General features: G+C 47.7%; 1 long non-coding RNA gene across 3 annotated transcripts; it reads right to left on the bottom strand.

Annotated features, from left to right (window-relative positions):
* LOC137478466 (uncharacterized) lies at positions 1-25,140 on the bottom strand. 3 transcript variants are annotated; one of them, XR_011001588.1, is made up of 7 exons: positions 25,097-25,140; positions 23,941-24,024; positions 17,349-17,474; positions 15,424-15,514; positions 11,891-12,028; positions 4,082-4,268; positions 1-501 (listed from the first exon to the last, which is right to left on the bottom strand). It is a non-coding gene; the product is annotated as an uncharacterized lncRNA (long non-coding RNA). The 3 variants fall into 3 exon arrangements; XR_011001589.1 differs by lacking the exon at positions 25,097-25,140 and adding an exon at positions 24,644-24,866; XR_011001590.1 differs by lacking the exon at positions 15,424-15,514.
* Between the last annotated feature and the right edge of the window lie 1,033 nt (positions 25,141-26,173).

Here is a 26,173-nt window from a genome sequence, read left to right as displayed (position 1 = left end):
AAACAAGAAGAAATCGGGGTGGTTTGTTTTGTTTCCCTCTGGTTTCCCAGGTCACTCTGTGGTGGATTTCATTTCCTGCAGATACTGGGGCAAAGCCTTGTCCATGTGTCAGGGAATCTTGGAATGAGCTGATGCTAAAACAAAAGCACTTCCCCTGCCTCGTCACGTTGTCACCTTCTGCACAAACCACCCCACAATTATTCCAGTGTTGTTTATCCTGTTTCTCCAACACCAGGAATTCTTCTCTCCTGTTAAGTGCCTTCATCACTTTCACACCCCGGAATTATGTGAATTTTCTCCCTTGTTTTTTTTTTTTTTTTGTAAAAATTGTGGAGAGAAGCCACTTCAAGCTGGACTAAGCGGAGCCTGGACATAGGAGCAATGCCAGAGCAGGAAAATCCCACAGCCAGGAACCATGAGTTTCCAGGGTCTTGCAGAATATTTCCATGGCTGTGACACAGGGAGCCTGTGGGGCATGTTGAGCTGTGGAGGCTGAAATTCCTGCTCCACAACAAATAATAATAATAGTAGTAATAATAATAATAATTCATAAATAAACAGATGAATAAGCTAATACAATAATAACAATAACAGCAATAAAAATAACAATAATAATAATTTTAAACACCCCAAAACCCACCAAACCCCCCCAATTTATTTCCAAACCATTTTGTTCTTCCATCAGTTAAACCCCAGCTTTCTCTACCCAAATCCCTCACTTCTGATCCACTCACTGATACCAATTCACTCCTAAAAAATACAAGAACAAACATTTTGGGAAGCCTGACCCCTCCCTGGCACCCCAATGGCCCCGTTTCATCTGCTGTGTTATCGAATTCCATTGCAATTATTGGCCTTATTTCAGATTTTAATGTAATTATGCTCGGCCTTTGCTCTAATAAATGCCTGAACCAGGAATTCAGACAAGAAATTCAAACACTCTGAGCCTGCTGAGGAGAAAATGCTGAGAGAAAGGTGATGGTGCTCCAACAGCTCTGCTCCCAAATCAATACAGAATACATTCATAAATTAACAATCACTCCAGAGTCAAACAGTCATTGCTGGAGGAACACTGCATAATTAAACCACGGGAATGAATAACTAATTAAAATTTAATTTTCATTTTTGGTTCCTTTTTTAAGCCTTTGGTTAAAAAATTAACTTGGCTATCTGACTTTGTTTCTGCTGGAGGTTACACTGGTCACGACTCCAAACACTGCAGGTTTCTAACTGGATTTGAGCCATACCCTGGGAAAGGGAAGGGAAAAGGAAAAGGAAAGAGAAAAGGAAAAAGGGAAAAGGAAAAAAGGGGGAATAGGGGGGAAAAGGGGGGGGGAAGGGGGAGAAAAAGGGAGGGAAAGGGGGAGAAAAAGGGAGGGAAAGGGGGGGAAAGGGGGGAAGAGAGGGGGAAAGGGGGGGAAAGGAGGGGGAAAAGAGGGGGAAAAGAGGGGGAAAAGAGGGGGAAAAGAGGGGGAAAAGAGGGGGAAAAGAGGGGGAAAAGAGGGGGAAAAGAGGGGGAAAAGAGGGGGAAAAGAGGGGGAAAAGAGGGGGAAAAGAGGGGGAAAAGAGGGGGAAAAGGGGAGGAAAAGGGGAGGAAGGGAGGAAAGGGGGGAAAGGGGGGAAAGGGGGGAAAGGGGGGAAATAGGAAAAGGAAAAGAAGAATGAACCCCAAAGCAAGTATTGCATTTGAAATTCTCAACATGAAAACTCAGAAAACACCTCCAAGATCATCTAGTCCAACCTTTGGCCTTGTCAACTAAACCAAACCAGCTTCTCCAGAATCATCCAATAATTCCCCACAAATCTCTGGGCTGTTCTGCTGTTTGCCTGGGATAAATTCCAAACCAAACCCCTTGCCTTGAAACACCAGCCTTTAAATCTCTCTCTCAGCACTCGTGGAGGGATGAAAGGAACAAGGAACAGCCACAGAGAGATAAACTGGAGGAAATGAGTTCCATCAGCAGCCCTTCCAGGGGCTGAAACACAGGAATTCATCCCTTTGGGAAATGTCCTGGAGTTAGACACTGAATTTTGAGCTATTTTGGGCAGGATTGACCTGGGTGCAGAAAAAAGGAAATGGGTCTCTAGTTGGGTTTGGGGAGGCATCAGCAAAGGACACAAATATCTGTGTCAGGAAGGTGACATCCAGGAGCATCATTAGTGGCTCACTTGGCCTTTGCTGCACAGGTCAGTGCTGGGAATCAATTTTCCCTCAGTTTTGCTCACTGCAGTTAAAAATATCTTCTCAGCAGAGAAAGAAAAGGAAGCAGAGCAAAGGGAAAAGGGGAAAGGGGAAAGGGGGAAAGGGGAAAAGGGGAAGAGGAAAAGGAAAGGGAAAAGAGGAAAGGGAAAAGAGGAAAGGAGAAAAGAGGAAAGGAGAAAAGAGGAAAGGAGAAAAGAGGAAAGGAGAAAAGAGGAAAGGAGAAAAGAGGGAAAAAAGGAAAAAGGGGAACAACAGGAAAAGGAAAGGGGAAAGATATCCCCCTAATTATCCAGAGTGCAAATGAGGTGGAAAAGCTGAAAGCGAAGCCCTCGCAGCCAGCTGTGCCCGGGCCAGGAGCAGGACAGGCCTGGGGCAGGAGGTGTGATGCTGGTGCTCACATCCAAGGAAGAAGTTAATGATATTCCTTACACAAATGTGCTTTATCATAAACCTGGCTGAGTTTGCACAGGTACAAAAAGAGTTTGCTCAATTGAGCTGACACAGGAGGTTTTATTGAGATAATAAAAGGAACTATCAGGAAAAATAAAAGATAGATCCTTGCTGGAATCAATCAAAAAGCCTTGAAGAGACTAACAGGAAAGCCAACTCCTGCCAATTCAGGAGTTTAAAGGAGGCAGAAAAATACATTTCAATTATGCAATCAAAGATCACTGAACAGTCCAAAGGCTATAAAAACGGGGGCTGAAATATTAAAATAGATAAATCTGAAATAACCCCAAAGACAGGCAGCTCGATAAAGAGAACACCAGTGAGAAGTAATTACCGGGGGAGAAGTGAGCAGTTTGTGAATGAGTTCCCTGGGCCTCAGCCACTGGATTTGTGCAGGACCATTTTCCTCTGAAGGAATAAAAAGAGCAAGAAAGAAAAAAAGCAGTGAAATACCAAGGAGGTTATTATGGATTTAAAGGGAATATTGGTAACATGTGCATGGGAGGTGTGCCCCATGGGAAGGAGCTTGGAGCATGAAGAGGAAAAGGGAAAGGACAGGTGAAGTTAAAAGTCATATTGGGAATTACTGGGAATTGAGAGAAGGGAAATTGTTTATCTTTAGAAGATAACAAAATTCTGATATGCAGGAAAACTTACAGGCACGGGAAAATGAAGATTTTTACAGAGGACATGAAATTCCTTCTTCCTGGGTGTTGATTGAATGTTTACTGGTGCAAGTCTAGCTTTCCCTGGTTTTCAGGTTGTGTTCAGTGTTCCCTGTTCCTCCCTGTGGGTTTTATGTTCCAAGGATCTCCCTGCCCCACTGGCGGCTGCTGGGATGGCTGGAGCAGGAATTCTGTGCTTGCAGGTCACAGTTCCAGTGCAGTGATGGAGCTGTTGGACAGCGATGCAAAGTTCAGTTTTATGAGGAATAGGAAAAGTCAACCCCAGACTTGGAGTTTGGGGTCACAAACATAAAACACGAAGCCCCAGGCTCCCAAAATTCACTCCAGCTTCGAATATTGATCAGGGAACTAGAGGGAAGCAGCTCAGATGTGCATGTAGGACCTTGGCTCCACCACACCAGGCAAATTTCGGTTTTTACCTCATTTTTGTCGGAAGCTGAGGACATTTTCTCCCCTGCAGAGTGCCCGGGCTGGGAATGCTGAGCACTTCACAGTCTCTGAAAGGCTGTTAAAAGACAAAACAGATTTGTTTCATCCATGAAGGAAAACCCAGCAGGTGGTGGGAGCTGTAGTGATCCAAAATCCCCTTTTCCCAGCCCAAACCCCAGGCTGTCCCCCCTGAGCTGAGCAGAATCCACTAAAGCAGCAACTCCTCACATTTGGCGTAATGAAAATCTGGCTACACTGACTTAAGGCAATTCACAGTTGTTAAATTTAATTTCCCATCAATAAATATAATTACCTAATTCAATTTCTGCCTCTTAATAAAAATGGTTTCCAATGTCGTTAGAGCCTCGATCCCCAATATCTGAGGCTGCTCGGGATTATGGGCTGTGTAAATACAATTTCTGCAAGCAGATGGATTTTCCATGCAGATGGAGAAACACAAATTGGAATCAGTGGCTCTGGCAGCTTCCAACACCTTCAACCTGAAAAAAAGAGAAACAATAAAGCTACGGAGGTTTTTTTTTTTTTTTTCCTCTATCTTGCTGAGGAAGGAAAAGCTCTGCTTGTGCCTTCTTTAATTTGACAAGGCTTAAGATGTGCCTTTTCAGGGATTTAATTAGCTAAAATATATCCCCAGCAGAAAAATTAGGAGTGTCCTCGAGGTTTATTTGACACTCTGCAAACTCTGGAGCTCCCTCGTGAAAGGGAAATTTCCTGCCTGGGATGGTGGTGCAGGTTTTAATGAAGCCACTTGACCACAGCTCTGACAGCCAGGAGAGGATTTCTCCTCAGATCCGTGTCAAAATGTGATTATGATAAAAGGCCTGGAGCTGCACCGGGGCTTGGGTTGGAAAACGGGAAATTCCGTCATGGAAAGGGTTGGCAGGCACGGGAAGGGCTGCCCAGGGCGGGGGTGGAGTCACACCCCTACAGGTGTCCAAGGAGTGTGGATGTGGCACTTGGGGACAGGGAGGGTGATGAATGTGGTGGTGGCCTGGGGGGGAAGGGACCCCAAATCCCACCCAGTGCCACCCTGCCATGGCAGGAACACCTCCCACTGTCCCAGGTGCTCCAGCCCCAGTGTCCAGCCTGGCCTTGGGCACTGCCAGGGATCCAGGGGCAGCCCCAGCTGCTCTGGACACCCTGTGCCAGGGAACAATTCCCAATTCCCAGTCTCCCATCCAGCCCTGCCCCCTGGCAGTGGGAGCCATTCCCTGGGTCCTGTCCCTCATCCCTTGTCCCCAGTCCCTCTCCATCCTTCCCGTGGCTCCCTCAGGCCCTGTGCGGCCACGCTGAGCTCACCCCACACTTCTCCTCTGCAGGTGAGCAATGCCAGCTCTCCCAGCAGAGCTGCTCCATCCTCTGATCATTTGGTGCCTCCTCTGGCCTGGCTCCAGCAGCTCCAGGTCCCTCCTGTGCCGGGCCAGCTCTGCAGGTGGGGCTCACCTGGGCACAGGGACACAATTCCCCTTTCCTGCTGCCCACGGGGATTCTTGGATCTCTCCTTGGCCAAAATTTCCTCCCTGTGTCCCACTTCCAAGGCTGTGCAAGAAGTTCCCACTTCAGGGATCGATTTGGAACCTCAGCTTGGGAATTGCACAAACATCCAGGCACTGAGTGACCAAAAGGCCCTGATCCAGTGAAAATCCATCACTGCCACCAGCTGCCACCTACAATCCAACCATTCCTGAGCACCAGGAGAGCAGAAGAAGAGGGAAAAAAGGGAATGAAGGCAGCCTTAAAAATACTAAACCAGAGAAAACTTTGCAGAATACAAATCAGAGCTCAACCACAGCTGGTGTGGAGTTTTTAATTGCTTTTAAGGGAAGCAATTCCCCATGGGCTGGGAAGATGGGACAGCTTGAGGTCTGAAGTCATTTACCAAGTCTATTGTTCTGAGGTGCCTTCAGGCAGAATCACTTCTCTCTTTGCCGGGCTTTTTTTCTTTTTTTTAATATTATTTAGCTGTGGGAAGCATCATTCCAGCCCGCCATGTTCAAATTTGTCTTTGTTTTCCTGGCAATTAGGCCAGTTCTGATGGAATGGGGGCGTGCTCCCAGCAGGGCAGGGATCTGATGGCACCAGGCTGGGCTGGCCGGGGCAGGGACACCCCCAAACCCCACCTGCAGCTTCCCAGCCTGCCCTTCCGTGTGCTGGGAATGCATTTTCCAGCTGAACAAAAATGCTGTTTGTTCCTTTTCCATCTCAGGAAGCTCCGTGGGGACTTCCAGCTGGGAGGAAAAGGATAAATGCATGTTTTGCCACCCAAATTCCAAAGAGAATCTTTGTTTGTCCCATTTCTCTCCCTGCACAAACGTCGTTCCCTTCATGCTCTCCCTCCCCATTGCCAGGCACTGGCCCCACATCCCAGATTTTCACGTGGAAAATCAGACGCCAGGCTCAGCCTCAAGCACACTCCAGATCAAAATGGTTCAAGTGACCCCAGGAGTCCCAGGAGGCTGGGGAAGGAAGGCAGGAGTCCCTCCTGGGGAAGGCCTGGGAATGTGGTACAGTTATTTTAACCTTCAGACCCTCTGAACACCCAGGGTTGATTCCTGGGGATCAGAGCCAAGAGAAGACGGGGAGAGCTTGTGCTTCTGTGGGATATTTTCTCTCTGTACTTGGGTTATTGGCACGTTCTGCCAACCCATCCCGGATGTCCATCGAGGCGCAGAGGGAATTCCCCACCAGGACGGGCTGGGCAGGAGAAGGTTCCTCAGCCAGGAGCAGTGATTGCAGAGTTTGGCCAAGCTCCTCAGCAGAGCCCACAGTGCCTGTCCCAGGAATCCAGCAGCCACGGGAGAGCTCTGGGGTGTTTTTTGGGGATCCAATTCCCACTGCACTGCTCCCTGCAGCCCCTCAGGAGCACAGGAGCAGTTCCAGCCCAGCTGAGCTGGGGTCAGCCCTGGGCTCCACACGGGGCTCTGTGCCCAGGGTCCCCAAGAAAACAAAGAAAGGAAACCAAAAACTGCTGGGAAAACCACGGATCCAACAGTTCTGGCTCTGACATTGTGCATACACCAACATTTGTCTCTCTTTTATCACCATTTTCATTATTGATGGGGGCTAATGCCAGCTGGGATCGTCAATTAACGCACATTAATCACAATTCAGCACAATTCACCGTTTCTGGGAAGTGTTTGTAACAAGGACACTCCTTCCATCTCTCCTTCACTCACCCTTTGTATGAAGAGAACAAACAGCAGCTCAGGACAAGCTGTGTCCATCCATCCCTGAGTGTGAGGAGCAGTTGTACAATGCTCATGCAAAACCCTTCCCTGACAAGTCCCCAGTTTCCCCCACACCTCCCTTTTATCCTGTGCTGGCATGACAGCACCTGCTTTATCTGGCACCAGGGGCTGTTTGTCATGGCCAAGTTGATGCACTTCTTTGCTTTTCCCCTTTTCTTCTTTTTGTCTCTCCCTTTTCCATAATTCATTCCTTAAAGATAACACCCCTGGCAATGAAGAAGTGCATCTGAACTCTGACAAACTCCCCAAAAGCTCCTCAGCTGCTCTGAGGAGTCTGCAATAAATCAGGTGTTTCACCCAGCCTGAGCAGACAGGTTGGAGAGCAGGCAGAAATAACTGCAAATGAAGTGACTTTGTTTTAAATGCAACCAAGTCAGGGCCTGCTGATACTGCAGAAATATTGAGCTCTGAGTTTCCTTCCTCTCCATAAGTTTCTTCCTCATCACACTCCTGACTTGGCTGGGATTATCTCAGGAAATGTAAATATCTGCTGAACATGGTCTGGCTGCAGCTCTGCTGTGAGCTCCCCTGCTTTTAGGGGAACACTGGGTTATTCTGCTCGGGAGAGAGCGAGGCAAAGGGTGAGGCTGTGGTTTCAGGGGGAGAAGGGTTTCAGCAGCAGCCTCTGTGAAGTGGTGTGTGTTAAAGGACATCACCCCATCCCCTGAGCACTGGGGGGGTCACGGTGAGCCTGGGGGGCTCTGGGGGCTCTGTGCTGTGTGGAGAAGGGAAATGGGAGAGGGAGGGGTTCAAACAGCAGCCCAGATGGAGTCAGGGATCCACCACAGGACCCTCCTGAACTGACAGAGGCTCCTTCCTCACAGCCCCAAAGAAAGGCTGCTCCTGAGCCTTATCCAGCCCAGCACGGCCAGGAAGTGGTGATGCAGGGAAACACAGAGCATAAAACCTTCCCTCCAACCCCACACCCTGCAAGGGCAGCGTGATGGAGCTGTGCCACCAGCACCTCCCCGTGCCAAAACGGCCCGGGATGAGCTGATTCTCCAGGATTTTATTAATTACCTCTTCACTCTGCCACTTGAGATATCCTCCAGCAGCTCCACACTTTAATTGAAGCCTCACATTGTTTCTCTCCTGGAGGTGCTGGGTTTTCTGGTCCTCCCAGGAATTTCACTGTACAAAGCCCAGCATCCCTGCAGGGCTCCTGCTCTGAGAGAGAGACAATTGTCATTCCCAGTCCACGTTTTTGCACCCACCCCAGCACAAGAAAAACCTGGTGGAGACAGTCCAGAGGAGTGCCCTGCTCTGCAGCCAGGCTGGGAGAGCTGGGGGTGTTCACCTGGAGGAGAGAAAGATCCAGGGAAACCTTAGAGCCCCTTCCAGACTAATTCCAGCCATAAATAACCAAACTCAATCTCCTTCTTTATCCAACATTTCACCACTGACCTCTGGTTTCTCCTGAACAGAGAAAACTCCATTTGCAATTATCCATGGGAAGGAGCCAGGTTATCCCAGGGCTGTCCTTGGATACCCTCAGACTATAAATGCAAACGCTGAAGTGCTCAGAACCTGCCACTTCCACGCCTCAAATACACAGGAACACCAGAAAAAAGAATTTTAAAATCCAAGGGATGACAATCTCCCCTTCCCAGAGGGTTTCTGAGAGCCTCTCAGCATTCAGAGAATTCCTGGTATTTCTCCTCTCTCGGGCTGATATTTCATCCCACACAATTTGCTGTCTGTACCTTGGCAGGAAGGTGCTCTCACTGAACTGCCCTGGAGAAACTGGGCTCAGAAACGCCCATCAGAAGAGTTCATTGTTATTTACAATAATTATTATGAACCATCTCCTGGAAAAGATCTGTTTTATCCTGACAGCCCCCACGGCTGATGGCTCCAATCAAGGATTTCAGCATGAGCTGCATGCTGTAAAATTCATGACAGAACGGTTGGGTTGGAAGGGACTCCAGTTCCCAGAATTCAAATCTCATTTTCTGGGGATATTTGATCCCAGCAAGGGCCAGCTAAACAAGGTAATTTGGTCCAAAGCCTGGGGATGCAGCATGGAAAATACAACAGCAGCTGATTTACTCCACAGCCTCAGAAATGTTTTCACTCCAGCCCTGGCAGACAAATGGAGAACTCAGCCCAGGATCTCCAGCAGAGCTGTAGAAACAATTGATTTTTCAGTTCAGTAGCCAAATTGGAAAAGTAAATAGTTTGAAATTACCCAGAATGGGGGTTTTGTTGCTTTTCTTGTTGAATTGAAACATAGGCTGAGGAGCTGCAGCTTCTCCAGCAGCCTGGCCAGGGGCATTTTCCAGCCAACACAGGAATGGTCAGGACTGAGCACCTTGATCCCTCCAAAAAGGGTTCTTGTCATCACCCTGAGCCTGTATGGGAGGAGGGTGGTGTCTGTCTCCCTGCTCTTGTTCCCATGGGCTCCATCACCTGAGAAAAGCCAGAACCAGATTTCCTCCCACCAACCCTCCCTCACACCAGGTGTTGGAATTATTGCTGATGGGATTATTGCTGATGGGATTATTCCCAAAGCCCAGCATGGTGCCAGGTGGGAGCTGCCAGCTGCAGAGCAGCACAGGGAGAAGGGCTGGGATCCCCCTGGGAGTGCAGGGAAACTCCAAACCCCTGGACCCTGAACCTCCCTGTTCCAAATGGAAACAGGAGATTCTCATGCCTGGGGCTGAGGCCAGCAGTGGATCCTCCTCCAGGAAGGATCAGCACAAGGAAAGCTCTGCCTGTGTTTGTCTGGAGTACTCTCCCAGACTCCAGGACCTTCCAAACACAGTTAGTGCCTATTTGGCAGCCTTTGATGGAGAATTTTCCCCGTGTTTCAGCTCTTTCAGGATGCCTTAACCAGCCAGTAGCCATCAGCTGAGGGGGCAGCCTTCCCTCCTGGGTTTGGAGATCAACCACGGCAACAAAAACCAAACCAAACCCCACAAAACAAAACACCCAAATAAATCCCACAGAGAAAAAACAAACAAACAAACAAACAAAAAAACCACCCAAATAAATCCCACAGAGAAAACCCCAACAAAACACAACAAAAATTAAAATTGCACCGACGTTTCTGATTGGTTCCAGGAAACCAACAGCCCTGTTTCCCAGGATTTGGATGGAAAACCAAACACATCAGAGCTTAAATTGCTCCCCTACAGCTGGAGCTGCACCACGGGGTCACTGAGGCTGGAAAAACCTGCCAGCCCATTGAGTCCAACCAACGGGTGACAATCGTACCATGTCCCCAGCCCAGAGCTCTGAGTGCCACCTCCAGGGGACACCTGCAGGGATGGGCACTCCAGCCCTCCCTGGGCAGTTCCAATTCCTGACCCCCTTTCCATGGGGAAATTCCTGCTGCTGCCCAGCCTGAGCCTGCCCTGGCCCAGCCTGAGGCCGTTCCCTCTCCTCCTGTCCCTTGTTCCTCCCCCAGCTCCTGTCAGGGAGGACCAGAAGGTCCCCCCCGAGCCTTCTTTCCCCAGGTTTAGGTGGGCTGGTGCAGAAGGGAACCATGCACAGATTCCAGTCCCTGGCACCACCAAATTCCCAGGATTGGCACCCACACAGATCCAGGACATTTTGCAGGCTGGCAAAACCAGCAAGAAGGAACTGGGAACAGGGAATGGCTTTTCCCTGCTCGAGCCAAGACACAAGGGAGAGCTCTCAGCCCAAGCCAGTCACAATGATTAACTGTAAATTGCAAATTATTACTAAAAATTACTGAAAAATTATCTCTGTTTTGAATTTGAAATGCAAAATCTGTGAGTTCTGCTTTATATTTATTCAGAAAGATAATAATCTCCCGAAGATAATAAGAAATGCTTTACCAAACACTCGGAGATGCTCTTTCCAGTATTTTCTTAAAACTAATCAAGTTCGAAATCCCAAGTTTCCTTTTATAAAAAAGGTCATAAAATGCCTTAAAAATCTCCCAGGAAATTCATGGAAATTTATTCAGTCCGGTATGGGAGAGTAAATCTCTGTTATGCTTGTGGATCCTTCCCCAATCCATGTACATTTTAATTAAGCCCATTAATTTTACAGGATTGCTGCTTGTTTGCTGCTGGATTGTTGCTCTGAAGAAAGCAGCTTTTTTCAATGGAAATTAATTCCAAGAGCTTCAAAGTAAGTTTTTCTACCGACCAGCACTGAAACCAGCACTGAGAAACACAAAATATTTCCTGCTGCATAGAAATCTTGGTTTGGTTTTCTTGTTTGTATAACAGCATGAAAAAAATATTTATTTTATTATGGGTCCACTGGGAAAATCCATGTGCTTCCTCAGGCTCAGTGTCATTCCAAAGGATCCTGATCCATTACCTACTATCTAAGAGTATTGGAGGAATTTCCATTTGTCACCGTGGCTTCCAGGCCAAATATCCTAAATTTCTAATCATACCCTGACCTGGTTTGATTATTTTCAGCAACTCTTCCACCTCTGACATTTGATTTTATCTCAATCTTTATCAGCACTCAAAAATTCAAAGCCAATTAAAACATCCTCAGGGAAAACAGGTTTGTAGTTTGACAGATATTCCATAAAACCGCTCAGGACTAGGATTGAAGGCTTAGAATCCTAAAAACAAGGAATGGTTTGGGCTGGAAGGCACATAAATCCCACCCAGTGCCACCCCTGCCATGGCAGGGACACCTCCCTCTGTCCCACGCTGCTCCAAGCCCCAGTGGCCAACCTGGCCCTGGGCACTGCCAAGGATGGCTATCCACAATTTTCCTTGGATATTATTCTCACTATTGACACAAAATCCACACAAAACCCATCACACAACAAGTTCAGCGAAGCAGACTTGAAAAATCTCTGTGCTTTCTGCCTAAATTACTGTCAGCACTTGGAAAAAAAAAGCCAAAAAACAACTTACTTCAGTGTAGGGACTTAAATTGTCAGAAGAATTCCTTGTGTCTCCATAAAGGGAACATAAATCCTGACAAAATCCATTCTCTACCCAAAACAACTCATTCTCCAGGTTGTGTTTTCCCAGGCTGCCTCCGGAACCTGTCTGGGAGGAAAATGAAGAACGAGTACATGAAGGAAATCATAATTTACAAGATGTTCTGAAGCCAGGCTGCATTTAAAACAACTGGAATTTGAGATTTGCTTGTCAGGAAAAAAAAAATAAAGAGCTAACAAGGAAACCATGTAAATGCTGTGCATTTGTTTTGTTCCTGCTAAAAATGCTGGAAGTGTCTGACAAATCCTGATAATGAGCTCCCATCTCCAGGTGGAAGGAAAGGGAGACTTGTTCAGGGCTGCAGGGAGGGGAAGAACAGGGAAAACATGGAAAAGCAGAGGCAGCACCAGCAGGAGCTATGAGTCTCTCTGTGTGTTTTCCTTGGAATCCAAGGAAGAAATTGGTTTTTTGTTGGGAAAAAAAAAATCCATTATGAAGAAGGGCAAAGCCTCATGGCTTGTGAGGTTTGTGCCCTCTGGCAGTAGCATTGCTCCAAGAGAAGCAGATCCCAGAATCCCAGAGTGGTTTGGGTGGGAAGGGACATTAAAATCCATCCCATCCCACCCCTGCCATGGGCAGGGACACCTCCCACTATCCCAGGCTGCTCCAAGCCCTGTCCAACATCCCCTGGGCACTGCCAGGGATCCAGGGGCAGCCACAGCTGCCCAGGGCACCCTGTGCCAGTGACACAGAACATGGTAAAAGACCCAAAGCAGCAAAGCTGAAGGAAAATGTTTTGAAATATTATTTAAAATACAAATAAAATTCCTGCCAGCTAAGAGCAAAGCCAAGTTCCAAAGCCTTGAAGTTCTCCATGGGTGGAGAGGGAGAGCATCCTAGAGCAGATCCAGGCTTGATCCACACAGGAGCTGGACTCTGTGATCCATGTGGGTCCCTTCCAGCTCAGGATTTTCCAGGAGTTCCCCTGCCTGGCACTGGGCACTGCCACCTTTACCTCCCACCCTGTGCACACCACTTGTGGCCGTTGCCCCTCCAATCCCAGCTCCAAAGTGCATTTCTGTGGCCTTTGGGTGTCCAAGGACTCTCTTTTAGGCTCTCTCCTTTCCTTCACCAGAAAATAATATCTTCTCTCAATCACAAAACAAACCAGGTTAAACTAAACCTCGCAGAATCATGGAAAATCCTGAGCTGGGACCCACAGGGATCATCCAGTCCAGCTCCTGACCCTGCACAGGACACCCTGAAATCCCACCCCGTGCCTGAGAGCGTTGTCCAAACTCAGCGAAGGCTTGCCCATGGTCAATTATTTTAATGTTTGGAAGATAAAATCCCAGTCCTAAACAATTTTGTCTCCCCCACTGCCAGTCCAGGCCTCAAAAATTATGCAAAAATCCCAACTCCTCCTTCCAGCCTCACTCTAAACCCTCCCAACAATTGCTACTCTCCATTTCCATCTCTTCGCCCAAGGCTCCTAAAACATCATGTGGGGATTTGGGAGCCCCATTTGAAACAAATTGTTTTAATTAAAACAGTAATTTCCAACCCCGAGAGATGTAAACTATTAAAGAGCTGCCAGGAGGGAGAGGCACTAATGGAGAGCAGTGAGCAATTACAGCCAAGCTGCTGCTGGTTCCCCTTCTCTGGGAAAAGGGCTGGGAAATTCCCCTTTTCTCTTGGAAAAGGGCTGGGAAGTTCCCCTTTTCTCTGGAAGAGGGCTGGGAAATTCCCCTTTTATCCAGGAAAAGGGCTGGGAAATTCCCCTTTTTTCCAGGAAAAGGGCTGGGAAATTCCCTTTTTCTCTTGGAAAAGGGCTGGGAAATTCCTCTTTTTTCCAGGAAAAGGGCTGGGAAATTCCCCTTTTCACTTGGAAAAGGGCTGGAAATTCCCCTTTTCTCCAGGAAAAGGGCTGGGATATTCCCCTTTTCTCTTGGAAAAGGGCTGGGAAATTCCCCTTTTTTCCAGGAAAAGGGCTCAGAAATTCCCCTTTTTTTCCAGGAAAAGGGCTGGGAAAATCCCCTTTTCTCCAGGAAAAGGGCTGGGAAATTCCCCTTTTCTCCAGGAAAAGGGCTGGGAAAGCCGAGCCCAGCGCCGCTCAGCAGCTCCCACAGCGTTCCAGAGCCCAGGATCCTCCTCCCAGAAAGGCTCAGCAGCTCCTTCTCTCAGGTGTCGAGTCCTTGGGAAAAAGGGGAGGGATCAGGGATGGGAGGAAGGTCTCAAGCTGCACCAAGGGAAATATAGGTTGGATATCAGGAAAAGGTTTTTCATGGAAAGAGTGATAAAGTTCTGGAATTCTCTGCCCCGGGAGGTGGTGGGGTCACCATCCCTGGGTGTGTTTAACAAAGTCTGGATGTGGCACTGGGTGCCAGGGTTGAGTTGAGGTGTTGGGGCTGGGTTGGACTCGATCTTGGAGGTCTCTTCCAACCTGGAGACTGTGTGATTCTGTGAATAAATCTCCCCTCCACGGAACAGCTCCTCAAAACAACGGGCACAGAGCAAGGGGGGCAGGAAATGTTTTAAGTGGTGCGAGTGAAGGCTCTGTCTCACAACTCAACTGGGCTTCTCACACACAGCCAGGACCTTGGGAAGATGCATTTGGGATGGGCTACATCTCAGGAGAATTCAGAATTGCCAAGTTCACGTGACCTTTTTCCCATAAAATGGATCTTATCAAACCCCAAATGAAGTTCTTTGGGGCTTCCTTGGAAATGTCAATGTTAGCCAAAAGAAGAAAAGAAAAAGCTTTTCTTAATTTTTTTTTTCTAAGTTGTAAATGGAAGGAACACAAAAAGAATATCCAACAAAAATCAACAATAGCAATTTGAACAATTTATCCCAGAGCCACCCGTCTTCGTCCAAAATGAACCTTCCCCATTATCCTTTCTAATTCTGGACTATTCACAAATTCAAACCTCAGGAGGCAAAATCTGCTTCTTGTCCCAAAGGTCAGCATTTCTAATCTACACCTGTTTCATGTTTGAGGGCTGAATTTACTCCCTATATGTGTCTTGAAGGAATTTCACTGCTGTTCTGACCTCTGGAATGGCTTCTGTTCCAAGGAAGTGTTGGTTTGGGTGCAGAGCTCCAGGTCCCCAGCTGTCCCAGAGCCAGGGCCTAAAAGGAGAATGCCCAGCTGAAAATCAACCAGAGAGTGGCATCTAAAAATAAATATATTTGCATTTTCCACTCTGATCTGCTGAAGTGCAGAAGCAGAGAATCATGGAATGGTTTGGGTGGGAAGGGACCCCAAATCCCACCCAGTGCTACCCTGCCACGGCAGGGACACCTCCCACTGTCCCAGGTGCTCCCAGCCCCAGTGTCCAGCCTGGCCTTGGGCACTGCCAGGGATCCAGGGGCAGCCCCAGCTGCTCTGGGCACCCTGTGCCAGGGCCTGCCCACCCTGCCAGGGAACAATTCCTGCCCAATATCCCATCTAAATTTCCCTTTTTTAAATTTAGCCATATTTCAGCATTTCAGGGACTTACCATTCTCAAGAAAACCACGCTGTTCTGGAAGCCAGCAGATCCAAATTTCACTTCTAGGCACCATCATCTCCCTGAAATAATCCAGAATTACCTATATTTGGAAACATACAAAAAAAAAATATAATTAAAAGCCATTATTGCAATGTGGATTGCTAGTAAGTAACACAATTCAATTTCAGAGTGAGAAGGAAAGCATGGGAGCAAAATTCCTGAGGGGGGAAAAAGTAAGAAAACAAAAAAATTAAAAACCCCAGAACTTTTCCCAACCAAAATCTCCATCTTTTTTTTCTGTCAATAACACCCAGTTTTCCCCTGGGTTTCTCTTCAGGAAGCCCAGAGCAGCTGTCTGCACCCACAGCCCCCAGAGCAGCTCATTCCCCCCAGGAATTCCCGTCAGGCTGCGACCTCCTGGAGGCAGCCAGGAGGAGAAAAGTGGGATTCTTGCTAACAATTCCCTCCTTGCTCGACTCCAAGCTCGTTAAATCCCAGGAATATTAAGCACCCAGTGCAGGGAATGCTGTGTGAGGCCCTTTTTCCCTCATTCACAACCCCGGCATCACCAAGGGGCACGGGTGGGTGATGCTGTATTTCACCCATGGCTCTGCTGCAGGAATTAAATAACATTAAACAGAATTACCAGGGCTGCAATCACGGGCAAATCAGGGCTCTTAAATCCCACTGAAGGATGTTTAACCAGACATCCCACAAGGGCAAACAGATAAATTAAGGTTTCCCGTTGCAATCCTGGGGACAACGGGAGAATGCTAAACAGGGAGCGCCAGGGATGTGTCAGAGTAAAATGTTTTGCCTTATTTTTAATTTAAATGTAGTTATAGAGATGAAGAGCCTGGAGGCACCAATCAAAGCTCACAGGATGATTAAGTCCTCTGAGCACACTGAAATCACCACTGCCCAGCACCGCTCGAGCCGTCCGAGGAGGAATTCTCCCAGTACAAAGTCGCTTTTTGCCTTTCATTTTTTTAAAAGTATTTTCAAAAAACATGATTTCTCTTCGGCAAAGGAACCCTTTGAAGCGGCCCAAATAGCCTTTGCAGTGAAAATAGAGGAGTCATTTTGTATTCATGCACCCTTTTTTTCCTCCCCCCCACTCCCAAAAATGAAGGTGTAGAACTTCGTGAAAAATTTATATCCTGGAATAGGCGGCCTTGGCTTGTGACGTCCAAGGGAACAAAATGGCACTAAAATGGAAGTGGAGAGATCCTTGGGTGCAAATCAAAGACACGGGATGGAAATGCTGCTTAATTAGTGCAGACGAAGAGGCACGAACTGGAAGGCAGAAGGTTGCAATGTAGAAAATTCAGGAGGCATTAATGGGCTGGTGAAAATGTCGCTCTTTGGAGCTGTCAGCCTCGCTTAGAAAGCTAAAAAATTTATTAAACCTCAGTGAATGTTACTTTTCTCAGTCACAAAGGCCATTAGGAACTCCTAGAAGTGGTGGATGCCACACAGTCCATTAGCAGCTGGATGTTAACACTGTTCTCTCCCTCCTTCCATCCCCATAAATGTATTTCTCTCCTCTAATATTTCCTAAGAGGCTCCTGTGGCACAGATTTTCCCTTGTACATCTTTCCTCAGCCTCAGAACAAATGAGACTGGCTGGTCTCACTCAGAAACTAAAAGTTTTCAGGTAGTTCTCTGCGGAATGATGAAATATCCCACAGGCTCCAGAAAGCAATTGGTAAATACAGGCTCCTGCTTCCATAAAAAGCAATTTATTAAACACAAATGTTCGGCAATGTGAAGTGTTTTACTGCTGCAAATTCAATACTGCTCGAAACACACTCTGAAGTCAATAACCCAGCAGTAAAAGCAGCAGCACACACACAAATGTCTCATCTTATTCCACAAACCACCATTTCCTCCCACACAAAATTCCCATCAAAACATCGGCTTCAAATTCTTACCTGAGCTGTCCAGTTGAAGAAACAGCAACCTGGTTTTTTATTTTTACTTTTTTTTAAAAATAATTCCTTAGCACTTAAATCCCTTTTCATGTATATTGGATGTTTAGGAAGAGGGAAATAGTTTTCCTGGGAAAGAAAAAAATCATGCAAATAAATCATGCAACAGGAAAGCTCATAAATCTGCATTTATATTGGAAGTAAAACTGAACTCACCAGAAGTGATTTACTGCCTCTAATAATGAATGTGACTATTGGGTCCTTAGATTTTCATTAGCGTGGTGAAAGAATTTATTTTATGTGCAAATATTTAAATACTCATAGAAAGTAAATGTAAAAATATTGCAAATATTAAGCCTCCAATTACTTGGAGTTATGTGAAAATTCATTGAAAAATAATTTCCTGCCTGCAGAAAAATAGACTGTCAAAATCTGGGGTTTTACTTCGCCAGGGAACGCGAGGAATTTGATGGCTTTGTTTGGAGACTGGATGAGGAAATCGGAGCATTTCCCACAGGAACAGGCAGGGAGCAGCTGGCACTTTGGACAGGACAAGTTTGGGGACTCCTAATGAATCCATTGTTCTGAATCCTTCTCCAGCATTGCTAAGGCTGGAGAAGATCTCAGAGTCCAACCACCCCAGCACTGCCTGGGCCACCACTGCCGCTCTCCCCAAGTGCCACATCCACAGGGCTGTGAAACCCCTCCAGGGCTGGGGACTCCAGCCCTGCCTGGGCAGCCGACCACACTTCCAGTGACAAAATTCTTCCTAAAATCCAGCCTGACCCTCCCGTGGAGAATCTGGACCAACTCCTTCCTCAAAACGAGCAGAACCTGTGACTTGCTGATGGTTTGGAGGAGAGCAGAGGTGACAGGTCCTTGCTCTCACCAAGAGATCGTGGATTCCTCCTTTCCTGATGGATGCCAGGAGGAGAAGGACATGGAAGTGCTGGAGCAAGCCCAGAGGAGGCCAAGAGGTTGGCGAGAAGACTGGAACACCTCCCCTGTGGAGCCAGACTGCGAGAGCTGGGGGTGTTCACCTGGAGAGGAGAAGGTGCTGGGGAGCCCTCCCAGAACCTTCCAGGGTCTGGGGGGATCACAGGGACCTTCAGCAGGGGCTGATGGGACAAGGAACAATGGGTGCAAAGTGAAAGAGGGGAAATGTAGCTGGATATTGGGAATTAGGAGTTGTTCCCTGGCAGGGTGGGCAGCCCTGGCACAGGGTGCCCAGAGCAGCTGGGGCTGCCCCTGGACCCCTGGCAGTGCCCAAGGCCGGGCTGGACACTGGGGCTGGAGCACCTGGGACAGGGGAAGGTGTCCCTGCCATGGCAGGGTGGCACTGGGTGGAATTTGGGGTCCCTCCCGGCCCAAACAACTCCATGATTCCATGGTAGAGGAAGATGAAGGAGAACCACAAACACCCTGAGGTGCTTCACAAAATGAACAACAACGGTCCCAAGGGTCCTGCAGGCAGAAGATCCAAATTCAGACAATTCCCTGAAAGACAAAGCAGAAAACCCCACAAATGTTCTCATTTCACATCTCCTGTGGTCACACCACAACCACCAGGACATGAAAGCCTTTTTTCCCTCCAGATGCAGAGTTCTGGTGATTTGGAAGCATTTGAGTTCAGCTCAAACCAAAAATAATCTTAATGGCAATGAAAGTTCAGCTTTTCCCTCTCAGCACAGGAGGATGGGAGAGAATTCCTGTTGGGTTTATGTGATTTGAGTTGATCACTCCGTGCCTACTTACCTTAAACAACCAGCTGTGATGCTGCTTTATTTTTCAGAGCTTCAATAAAGAAAATGCTGCAGTTTTGTAAATTATAGCCCCACCGTAGATAGCTCCATTTCCAATGTGCTTATCTTATCTCATCCTTAAATCAAATCAAACACTTCCCTTAAGAGCAAGCCCTGCAAAAGCCTGACAGGACAATATGCAGAGGGAAATCTAAGGTGTGATTTAACCTGATTGCCACAGGCACTTGCCAAAAGACGATAGAGTACAAGGGTACAAGGGATTTGGTCCAGCCCTCCCCGAGAAGTTAGCACAGAATTCCAGCAGTTCAGCAATTAGGGAGGCAGATTTCCATCCCCAGAATTCCCATCATTTCCTCACATTTGGATATATGACAAAATGGTTTGGGTGGGAAGGGACTTAAACCCACCCAGCGCCACCCCGCCATGGCAGGGGCACCTTCCACTGTGCCAGGCTGCTCCAACCTGGCCTTGGAACTTCCAATAATTTTGAGCTCTGAAATATGAACTGAGAAGACTCAAATTAACTTCCCCCGAATTTCCCAAAGAGTGGTGGGTGCAACAGGCACCTCACCAGCCTGCTCCCCTCCTCAGAACGTGCCTGGCCACAGATTTTCATCCAAAACAAATGTTGGATTTTACGCTCACCTTCCATTAACTGCCACGAGCACCTTAACTGGGATGAAAGCCTGTTTATCCATTTTAATTGGGTATTAGAGTGTGTTTTGTGGCTACAGCCCAAACATCAGTGGCATATTAACTTACAACAGCTTTAACAACAAGAAATCCAACCCACCGTTGGCACACGGGCAATTATTCTGCAATTATCCAGAAATCACATTACCCACTAATTGCTCTGACAGGTGCCTAATTGCTTCTCTAAATAGGGGGTGAGGCTCTACCCTTGGGTTTTCTCCACTATTTTGCTTGACCCCCTTTCCTTCAAGCACTGAAAATATGAAGCAGCAGCAAGCAGATTTTGTTCTGCTGGGGGCTTTTCCCAGCCCAAATCCATGTGCTCCTTCCTGCCCTGTCCTGGGCATCCCCCAGCTCACTGGGGACAACCTCCTGCCCCTGAGGACCCAAAGGCTTCCAAGTTTGATCCTGAAGCACCCATGGTGAAATTCCAGCAGGTTTTTCAGGAAATGGGACTGGGAAAGGGACTTGGATGTGCCTTGGTGTTCTTGGAGGTCATTTCCAACCTTAATGATTCCATGCCTGGCACATTCCCAACCCTCCCTGTGTGAGCAGAGTTGTCGCAGAGTGAAACCTCCCACACCTACTCCACATGTAAATGACCCCATTCCAAGCACAAATAAATAAATATCTCTGTGTGTGTATGTAATTTATCTTCTCTAATTGGAAGATTCGCCTTCTTCATGAGGAAAAAGCTAAGTTAGGAAGACACACACATGAGGAAAAGGAAGAGTCTGGTGTCTCTGAGGGGCCCTGGGCACTGAGTGATGAGTGTTGGAGATAATTTGCTGTAGAAATTCAGGCACTGGTGGAAAATGCTGCCCAGACAGCTGACAAAAAGAGATTAAACAGAATTCCATCCTCTATCATAGGTCTGTCTAGGAAAAGATAAACCCATTTCATAAGATCATGGACTCATTAAGGCTGGAAAAGCCCCCTGAGAACAAATCCCACCATCTCCCAGCACCACGCCCCTGGTCACCATTGGCCACATCTTCAAGGGCCCCATCCAGAGAGTTCTGGAATCCTTCCAGGGGTGGTGACTCCCCCCTGCCCTGGGGAGCCTCTCCTGCCTCATTCCCCATCCCAGCAGCAGCTCCAACACGTTCCAGCAGGTTTGGGGAAAGCTGCAGGGCTGGCTCCTGAGGCTGCGGCCAAAGCACAGAGCGATGCCTGAGAGCTCCCTGTGCCAGAGGCTGGGCAGAGGCAAAGAACAAAGCAGGGATTTATTAAAAGCCCTCACAGGTCACACCTTGGGCAGTGCAAGAGCCCGGCTCAGGAGTTTTCACACTGTTAGGAGTTCTGGTCCATTTCCACATGGGGTTCAGTGTCCAATTCCAGCTCAGGTGCTGCAGTCCCACCCTCCCAGGTCGCTCTCCTCCATTCCCTGCTGTTGGCACTTTTTGGGGCTGGAGCTGCAGCGGTGTCCTTGGTTCTGGGCTGGAACAGGATTGCTGTGTGTGCCTGAGCTGTGAGGAGAGCTGCTGGCACTGTGTGTGGAGTTAGAGTCACTCTGAGGCGGTGCAGAGTCTGGAAAATATGACAAAAATGAAGAAAAAAAAAGAAAATATTAAAAACTGAAGGCATCAAGAGAGTGACCAGGCAGGAGCACCAGGGGTTTCCGTGCTGGGGACTGGGAGCTGCTGCAAACCAGTGACAAACACCAGCAGAGGCACCAACCTCTGTGGATCTCCAGCTCATCACTGCGAGAACCTTTGCGTGGGATCCCTGAGCTTGGAAAAGCCCTCCAGGACCATCCAGTCCAAGCTGTGACCCGTGCCCACCTTCTTCCCAGCCCGGAGCACTGAACTGGGGATGTTTTGCCATTCTGTGACTCTCTCCTCGCCTTGCAGAGCCCCCAGGCCAGCCCTAGCCATGGAAATGGCCTGCACACCCTGCAGGACATCCCCCATCCGTTCTCAGTGAGGAAATGCTCCCCAGGCTTGTTTGCAAACATGAAAATGCTGCAAAGCCCAGGCAGGTGCTGCATGCCGATGAGGGGCTCGCCTGGCACATGCTGACCTCTGTTTTGCAGGCAGCCGTCCGCAGCTGCTGCCGGGATTATCTCTGCATCCCAAGGTGCGTCTCATCTGAAATTCTCCTTCCTCGTGGGGATGCTTGGCTGCGAACAAAGGAGTTGGTTTCGCTGTGCCCGAGGGCTGTGTGCACAACTTTGAGATCTTCAGAGGAGATTTACAACTCCTGCATCTGCATCCTGGGGAGAGGAACAACAGGATCGGGGATCCCGCGCTGGGAACGGCAGGCATTATCCTCACAGCTGGTTTAGCGTGGAACCACAGCCTGCTTGGGCTGGGAAGGGACCTGGAATTCACCTTGCTCCAGCCCTGACACCTTCCAAGGCTGCTCCAAGCCCCAACCTGGCCTTGGGCACTGCCAGGGATCCAGAGGCAGCCACAGCTGCTCTGGGAATTCTATCCCAGTCCCTCCCCACCTTAATTCCTTCCCAATATCCCATTTAAATCTCCCCTTTCCCAGTGGGAAGCCATTCCCTGTGTCCTGTCCCTCCATCCCTTGTCCCAGATCCCTCTCCACATTTCTTGTTGGCTCCATCGGGTGCTGAAAGGCCACAATGAGCCCAGAACTTCTCCTCTGCAGCCGAACCATCCCAATTCTCCCACCTTTTCCTCATAGCAGAGGTGCTCCAGGCCTTGGATCAACTTGTCACGTTGAAGGCAAAATTAAAAAAAAAAAAGCCTTAATGAGGAAATCAGAGGATTTGCAGGAATTAGCTGAAGGGCACTCGGGTTTCTTGTTAAGAGCAGCAGCTTTGTGGGAATGTCACAGAGTAAATGGCACAGCAAAGCATCATTACAGCAAAATTAATTCAATGCTACATTACAGCACATCTCATTTGACTACTGTAAATCTCCTTCTATGCCTCCTAGTAGTTATTTAATGAAAAACAAGCAAAAAATGGTGTATTGCTCTCATATCTGTCCCTACAGCTCCCAGAAATCCGAGTGCCATGGCAGCAAGTCTCATTCAAATGTGACAAAAACACAATTTCTGCATCAAAGCGGGAATGATCTTCATCAATCCTCCTGCAGCCACTGAAAACACAGAATCTGTGCTTCTTGTGACAAATAAATCTTAAATATTTATGTTCTGGCAAAAATTCTCTTCTTAAACACAAAATTAACTCCCCGAGTCCACGCTCGTTCAGACAATTGACACCTTCAGTGATTGAGGCCAAACAAATCATAGAGGTAAAGAGAGGCTTGATTTAATGGAAAAGCTGTCTGGAAACAGCTTTTGATAAATCTAAAGTTTCTCAGGATTGTATCCTGTGGCCTTTAGCTGATTCTTCATAATTGTAAGAGCAGGAAACACAAACAAGATTATTCTGTCTGTGCCTCCTCGTTGTTGTATTTTAATGCTTATCACTCGTTCTGAGCCCATCTGCAGCTCTGCACTGGATACAACTCCCCGATTTAAGGATGAACTCCCTGAGAAGAATCCTGTCTTTTGTTGTTAAACCTCAGTCCTTCCAGACTGGTAAATTACCCCGTTTTATGCACGGAATATCTGCTGTGTTCCGTGGCAAATCAAGCATCGCCCAGGCACATTCTGCCGCTGTACACAACAGCAGGAGCAGTGTTTATCCTGAGCTAGCAGCCCATCCATCCTGCTTTTTTTTTTTTCCTCCTGTACAGTTTGTCGAGTCCCTCAAATTAAGTTTTACATGAGATGCTCAATTTTTGCACAGCAGACCAAAGAACGTGTCTGGAACAAGGCTTGAATTGCAGCACTCCAGGATTTCCTCCCTGGGAATGAGGAGTTCTTTTAATGAAAAACAAAAATACAGAGGGCTGGACACCTGATCCAAGGCACTGGGGGGAAAAGAGCTGGAAAAGGGTCACACAACCAGCAGGAAATAAGGAAAAGTGCAGAGCCAAGCCACAGACATCCAGAGGGAATTCTTCTTTCTTATGGGATCATCCTTCATTTCCCAAGAGAATAAAAGCCCTGCTGTACTTGGGAGATCATGGACACCTTCAGAGCCTGGGTAAGGTGGAAAATGCCTCACAGGAACCCCCTGGATCCTGCCAGGAAATGCCCATGGCAGGGGTGGCACTGGATGGGTTTTGAGTCCGTTCCCTCCCTTTGGAGTCGCTCACCTCAGACTGGAACGAGCCTTTCCAGAAATCTGTCCATCTTACATGTAAATTATCCACAAATTCAAAATGTGTAACTGATTTCAGCTGAGACAAAGACAAAAATATTTCTTCTAAACATTAAAAGTATTTGTGTCAAAACTCTTCAACAGCCGGACTGAAATTAGCTGTAATTTGCCTGACGTGGGCCTGAGCTACAGGAAAATCACTGTCCTCAGTAAAAGGATGAAAAGGATTTAAATGTTGGTGAAAAGTCCTTCAGTAAATGAGTGCCAGGCCCAGAAGAGAAAACCAGAATGCCCAATTCTTCACCTCCCACAGGTGAAGGCAGTGAAGGGTCTGGACAGTTCTCAGGCCTTAAACCCCAAGCCTTTAAAAGATTTCCCTGGGCAGCTCTCCCTAATTCCACACTGCAGAGTGTTGAGGGAAAAGCTACAAAACCAGATTGAGGGATTAGAAAGCAGCACCACAGAGCAAGATCCGCAGGGGTCAAAACACTTGGTTTATCAAAGAGGGTGACAGGGCCACTTTGATCACAGTTTAAGAAGCCAGAAAGGAAAACAAAAACCCACCGGAGCAAGCTCTTCACCCAGATAGGAACACGTATCAATTTCCAGGGGTTACGAGGGGAAAAGTGCCAGAACCCCAGAGCAAAAAGCAACTCTTGAAGCAAAGCTGTGAATAATTAATGACTGAAGAAAATTACCAAGGGTTCTCGGGGCTGCTCCACTGCCAGAGGTCTTTAACACAAGGCTGAGGGTTTTTTTTTTTTTTTTTTCACAAGAAATGTTCCAGTTCAGCCAGAGCTGCTGGACTGCAATCAGCTCAGGGGAATCCCAGTGTTGGGCACCGATCGAGTCCTGACTGGGATGGGCCTCAACTCCAAACAAAAACCACATTTCTACTAATTTGTTTTCACTGCTATTGGAAAATACAAAGAAACATTGTAGGTAGAGTGTATTTCCATTTAAAAAATGTCATGGCTGATGGTGCAAACAGCCAGGGAACTTTATTGCTGCCACAGGAGCCTTATTCTCCCTTTTTTAAAAACCATTCCCACTCCTCCAACTCCACCTCTGCTCTTTCCAGAGGGTCGGGGGCCAGAGCTGGTCCAGCCTAAGTAACAAAGATAATTAACCAAAGTAACAAAGATAATTACCATGGTCAGAACACTCGGGTTGTTGAATTATCTCCTTTTCCAGCTCCCAGAGCTCCTCTGCTACCCCAGCAGCCCAGCCAGGCTCTTACTGGTTTGGGAGTCCCTTTCCCAGTGGGGGCTGCACAACTGGCAACCCCAGCCCACCCAAATTGCCTGGCCCTTAATTGACTCATTAAAGTAATCACTGCTGTCATCTCCAGGCTCCTTACAAACAACAACAAATGATTCCAGCGGTTTTCCCTCCTGAGGGAGCCTTTCAAGCCCATTCATCAGGAGCTGCTGGGTTGTTTGGGGTGCTTGTTACCCACACGGAATTCCTGGAATAAAAAGCAGAGGAGCAAGTACCTTGCCATCAGTCAGTGACTTCATTTTCCCCCGGTGAGTTCTAAAATTTGTCACTTAAACAAGCACTGGTGCTCCTGATTTATAGGAGTGAGAGGTTGGCCACAAAGATATTTCATCCGTGGGCAAATCTGTTTTATAGCCAACAATTTGTCAGGTTTCTAAACCTCTGCCAAGAGCTGTTATTGATGGGAGAAGGCAAAACCAGCAAGGAGAGGCCAAAATTTTGGCATCACACACCAGAAAAGTCACAGCAGCCATAAGAAAATTGTTGTCTGAGAGGAGCAAATGCTTGGAGGTGGATTTGATCAAAATTCAGAAGCTGCTTTTGCCCAAAGAGGGGTTTCATACACCACATCTTCCCAGGCAGGTACAAAATTACCACATAAATTCATCAAATCATAGAATCATGGGGGGTTGTAACGCTTAAAGCTACAGGAATCTATCTCCATATACATAAATACTTTAGACTGTACCTCGAATGAGGTTGGTATCCTCAACCCCTGCCAAGGCCTGCAGACCACAGAGCAAAGCACTGGAGTGGTGCCACAGCAGCTGAGAGCAGAGCAGCTGTGAATCATCCCCAGGCCTGGACGTGGGGCAGCTGCTGAAGCATCTCCAGGTCCCCAGTTTAGTGTCAGACTCTGTAGGAGCCCAGCACATCCCTCTGGATGCCCTGGCTGTCTCCAGACCCTGGCAGGGGGCTCAGAGACCTTGGCACCAAGTCAAAAACAC

The sequence above is a fragment of the Anomalospiza imberbis genome, chromosome 8, assembly GCF_031753505.1.
Source record: "Anomalospiza imberbis isolate Cuckoo-Finch-1a 21T00152 chromosome 8, ASM3175350v1, whole genome shotgun sequence".
NCBI lineage: Eukaryota > Metazoa > Chordata > Aves > Passeriformes > Viduidae > Anomalospiza > Anomalospiza imberbis.
Note: the sequence above shows the minus strand (reverse complement) of the source record. Positions and strands in the feature narration are given on the sequence as shown.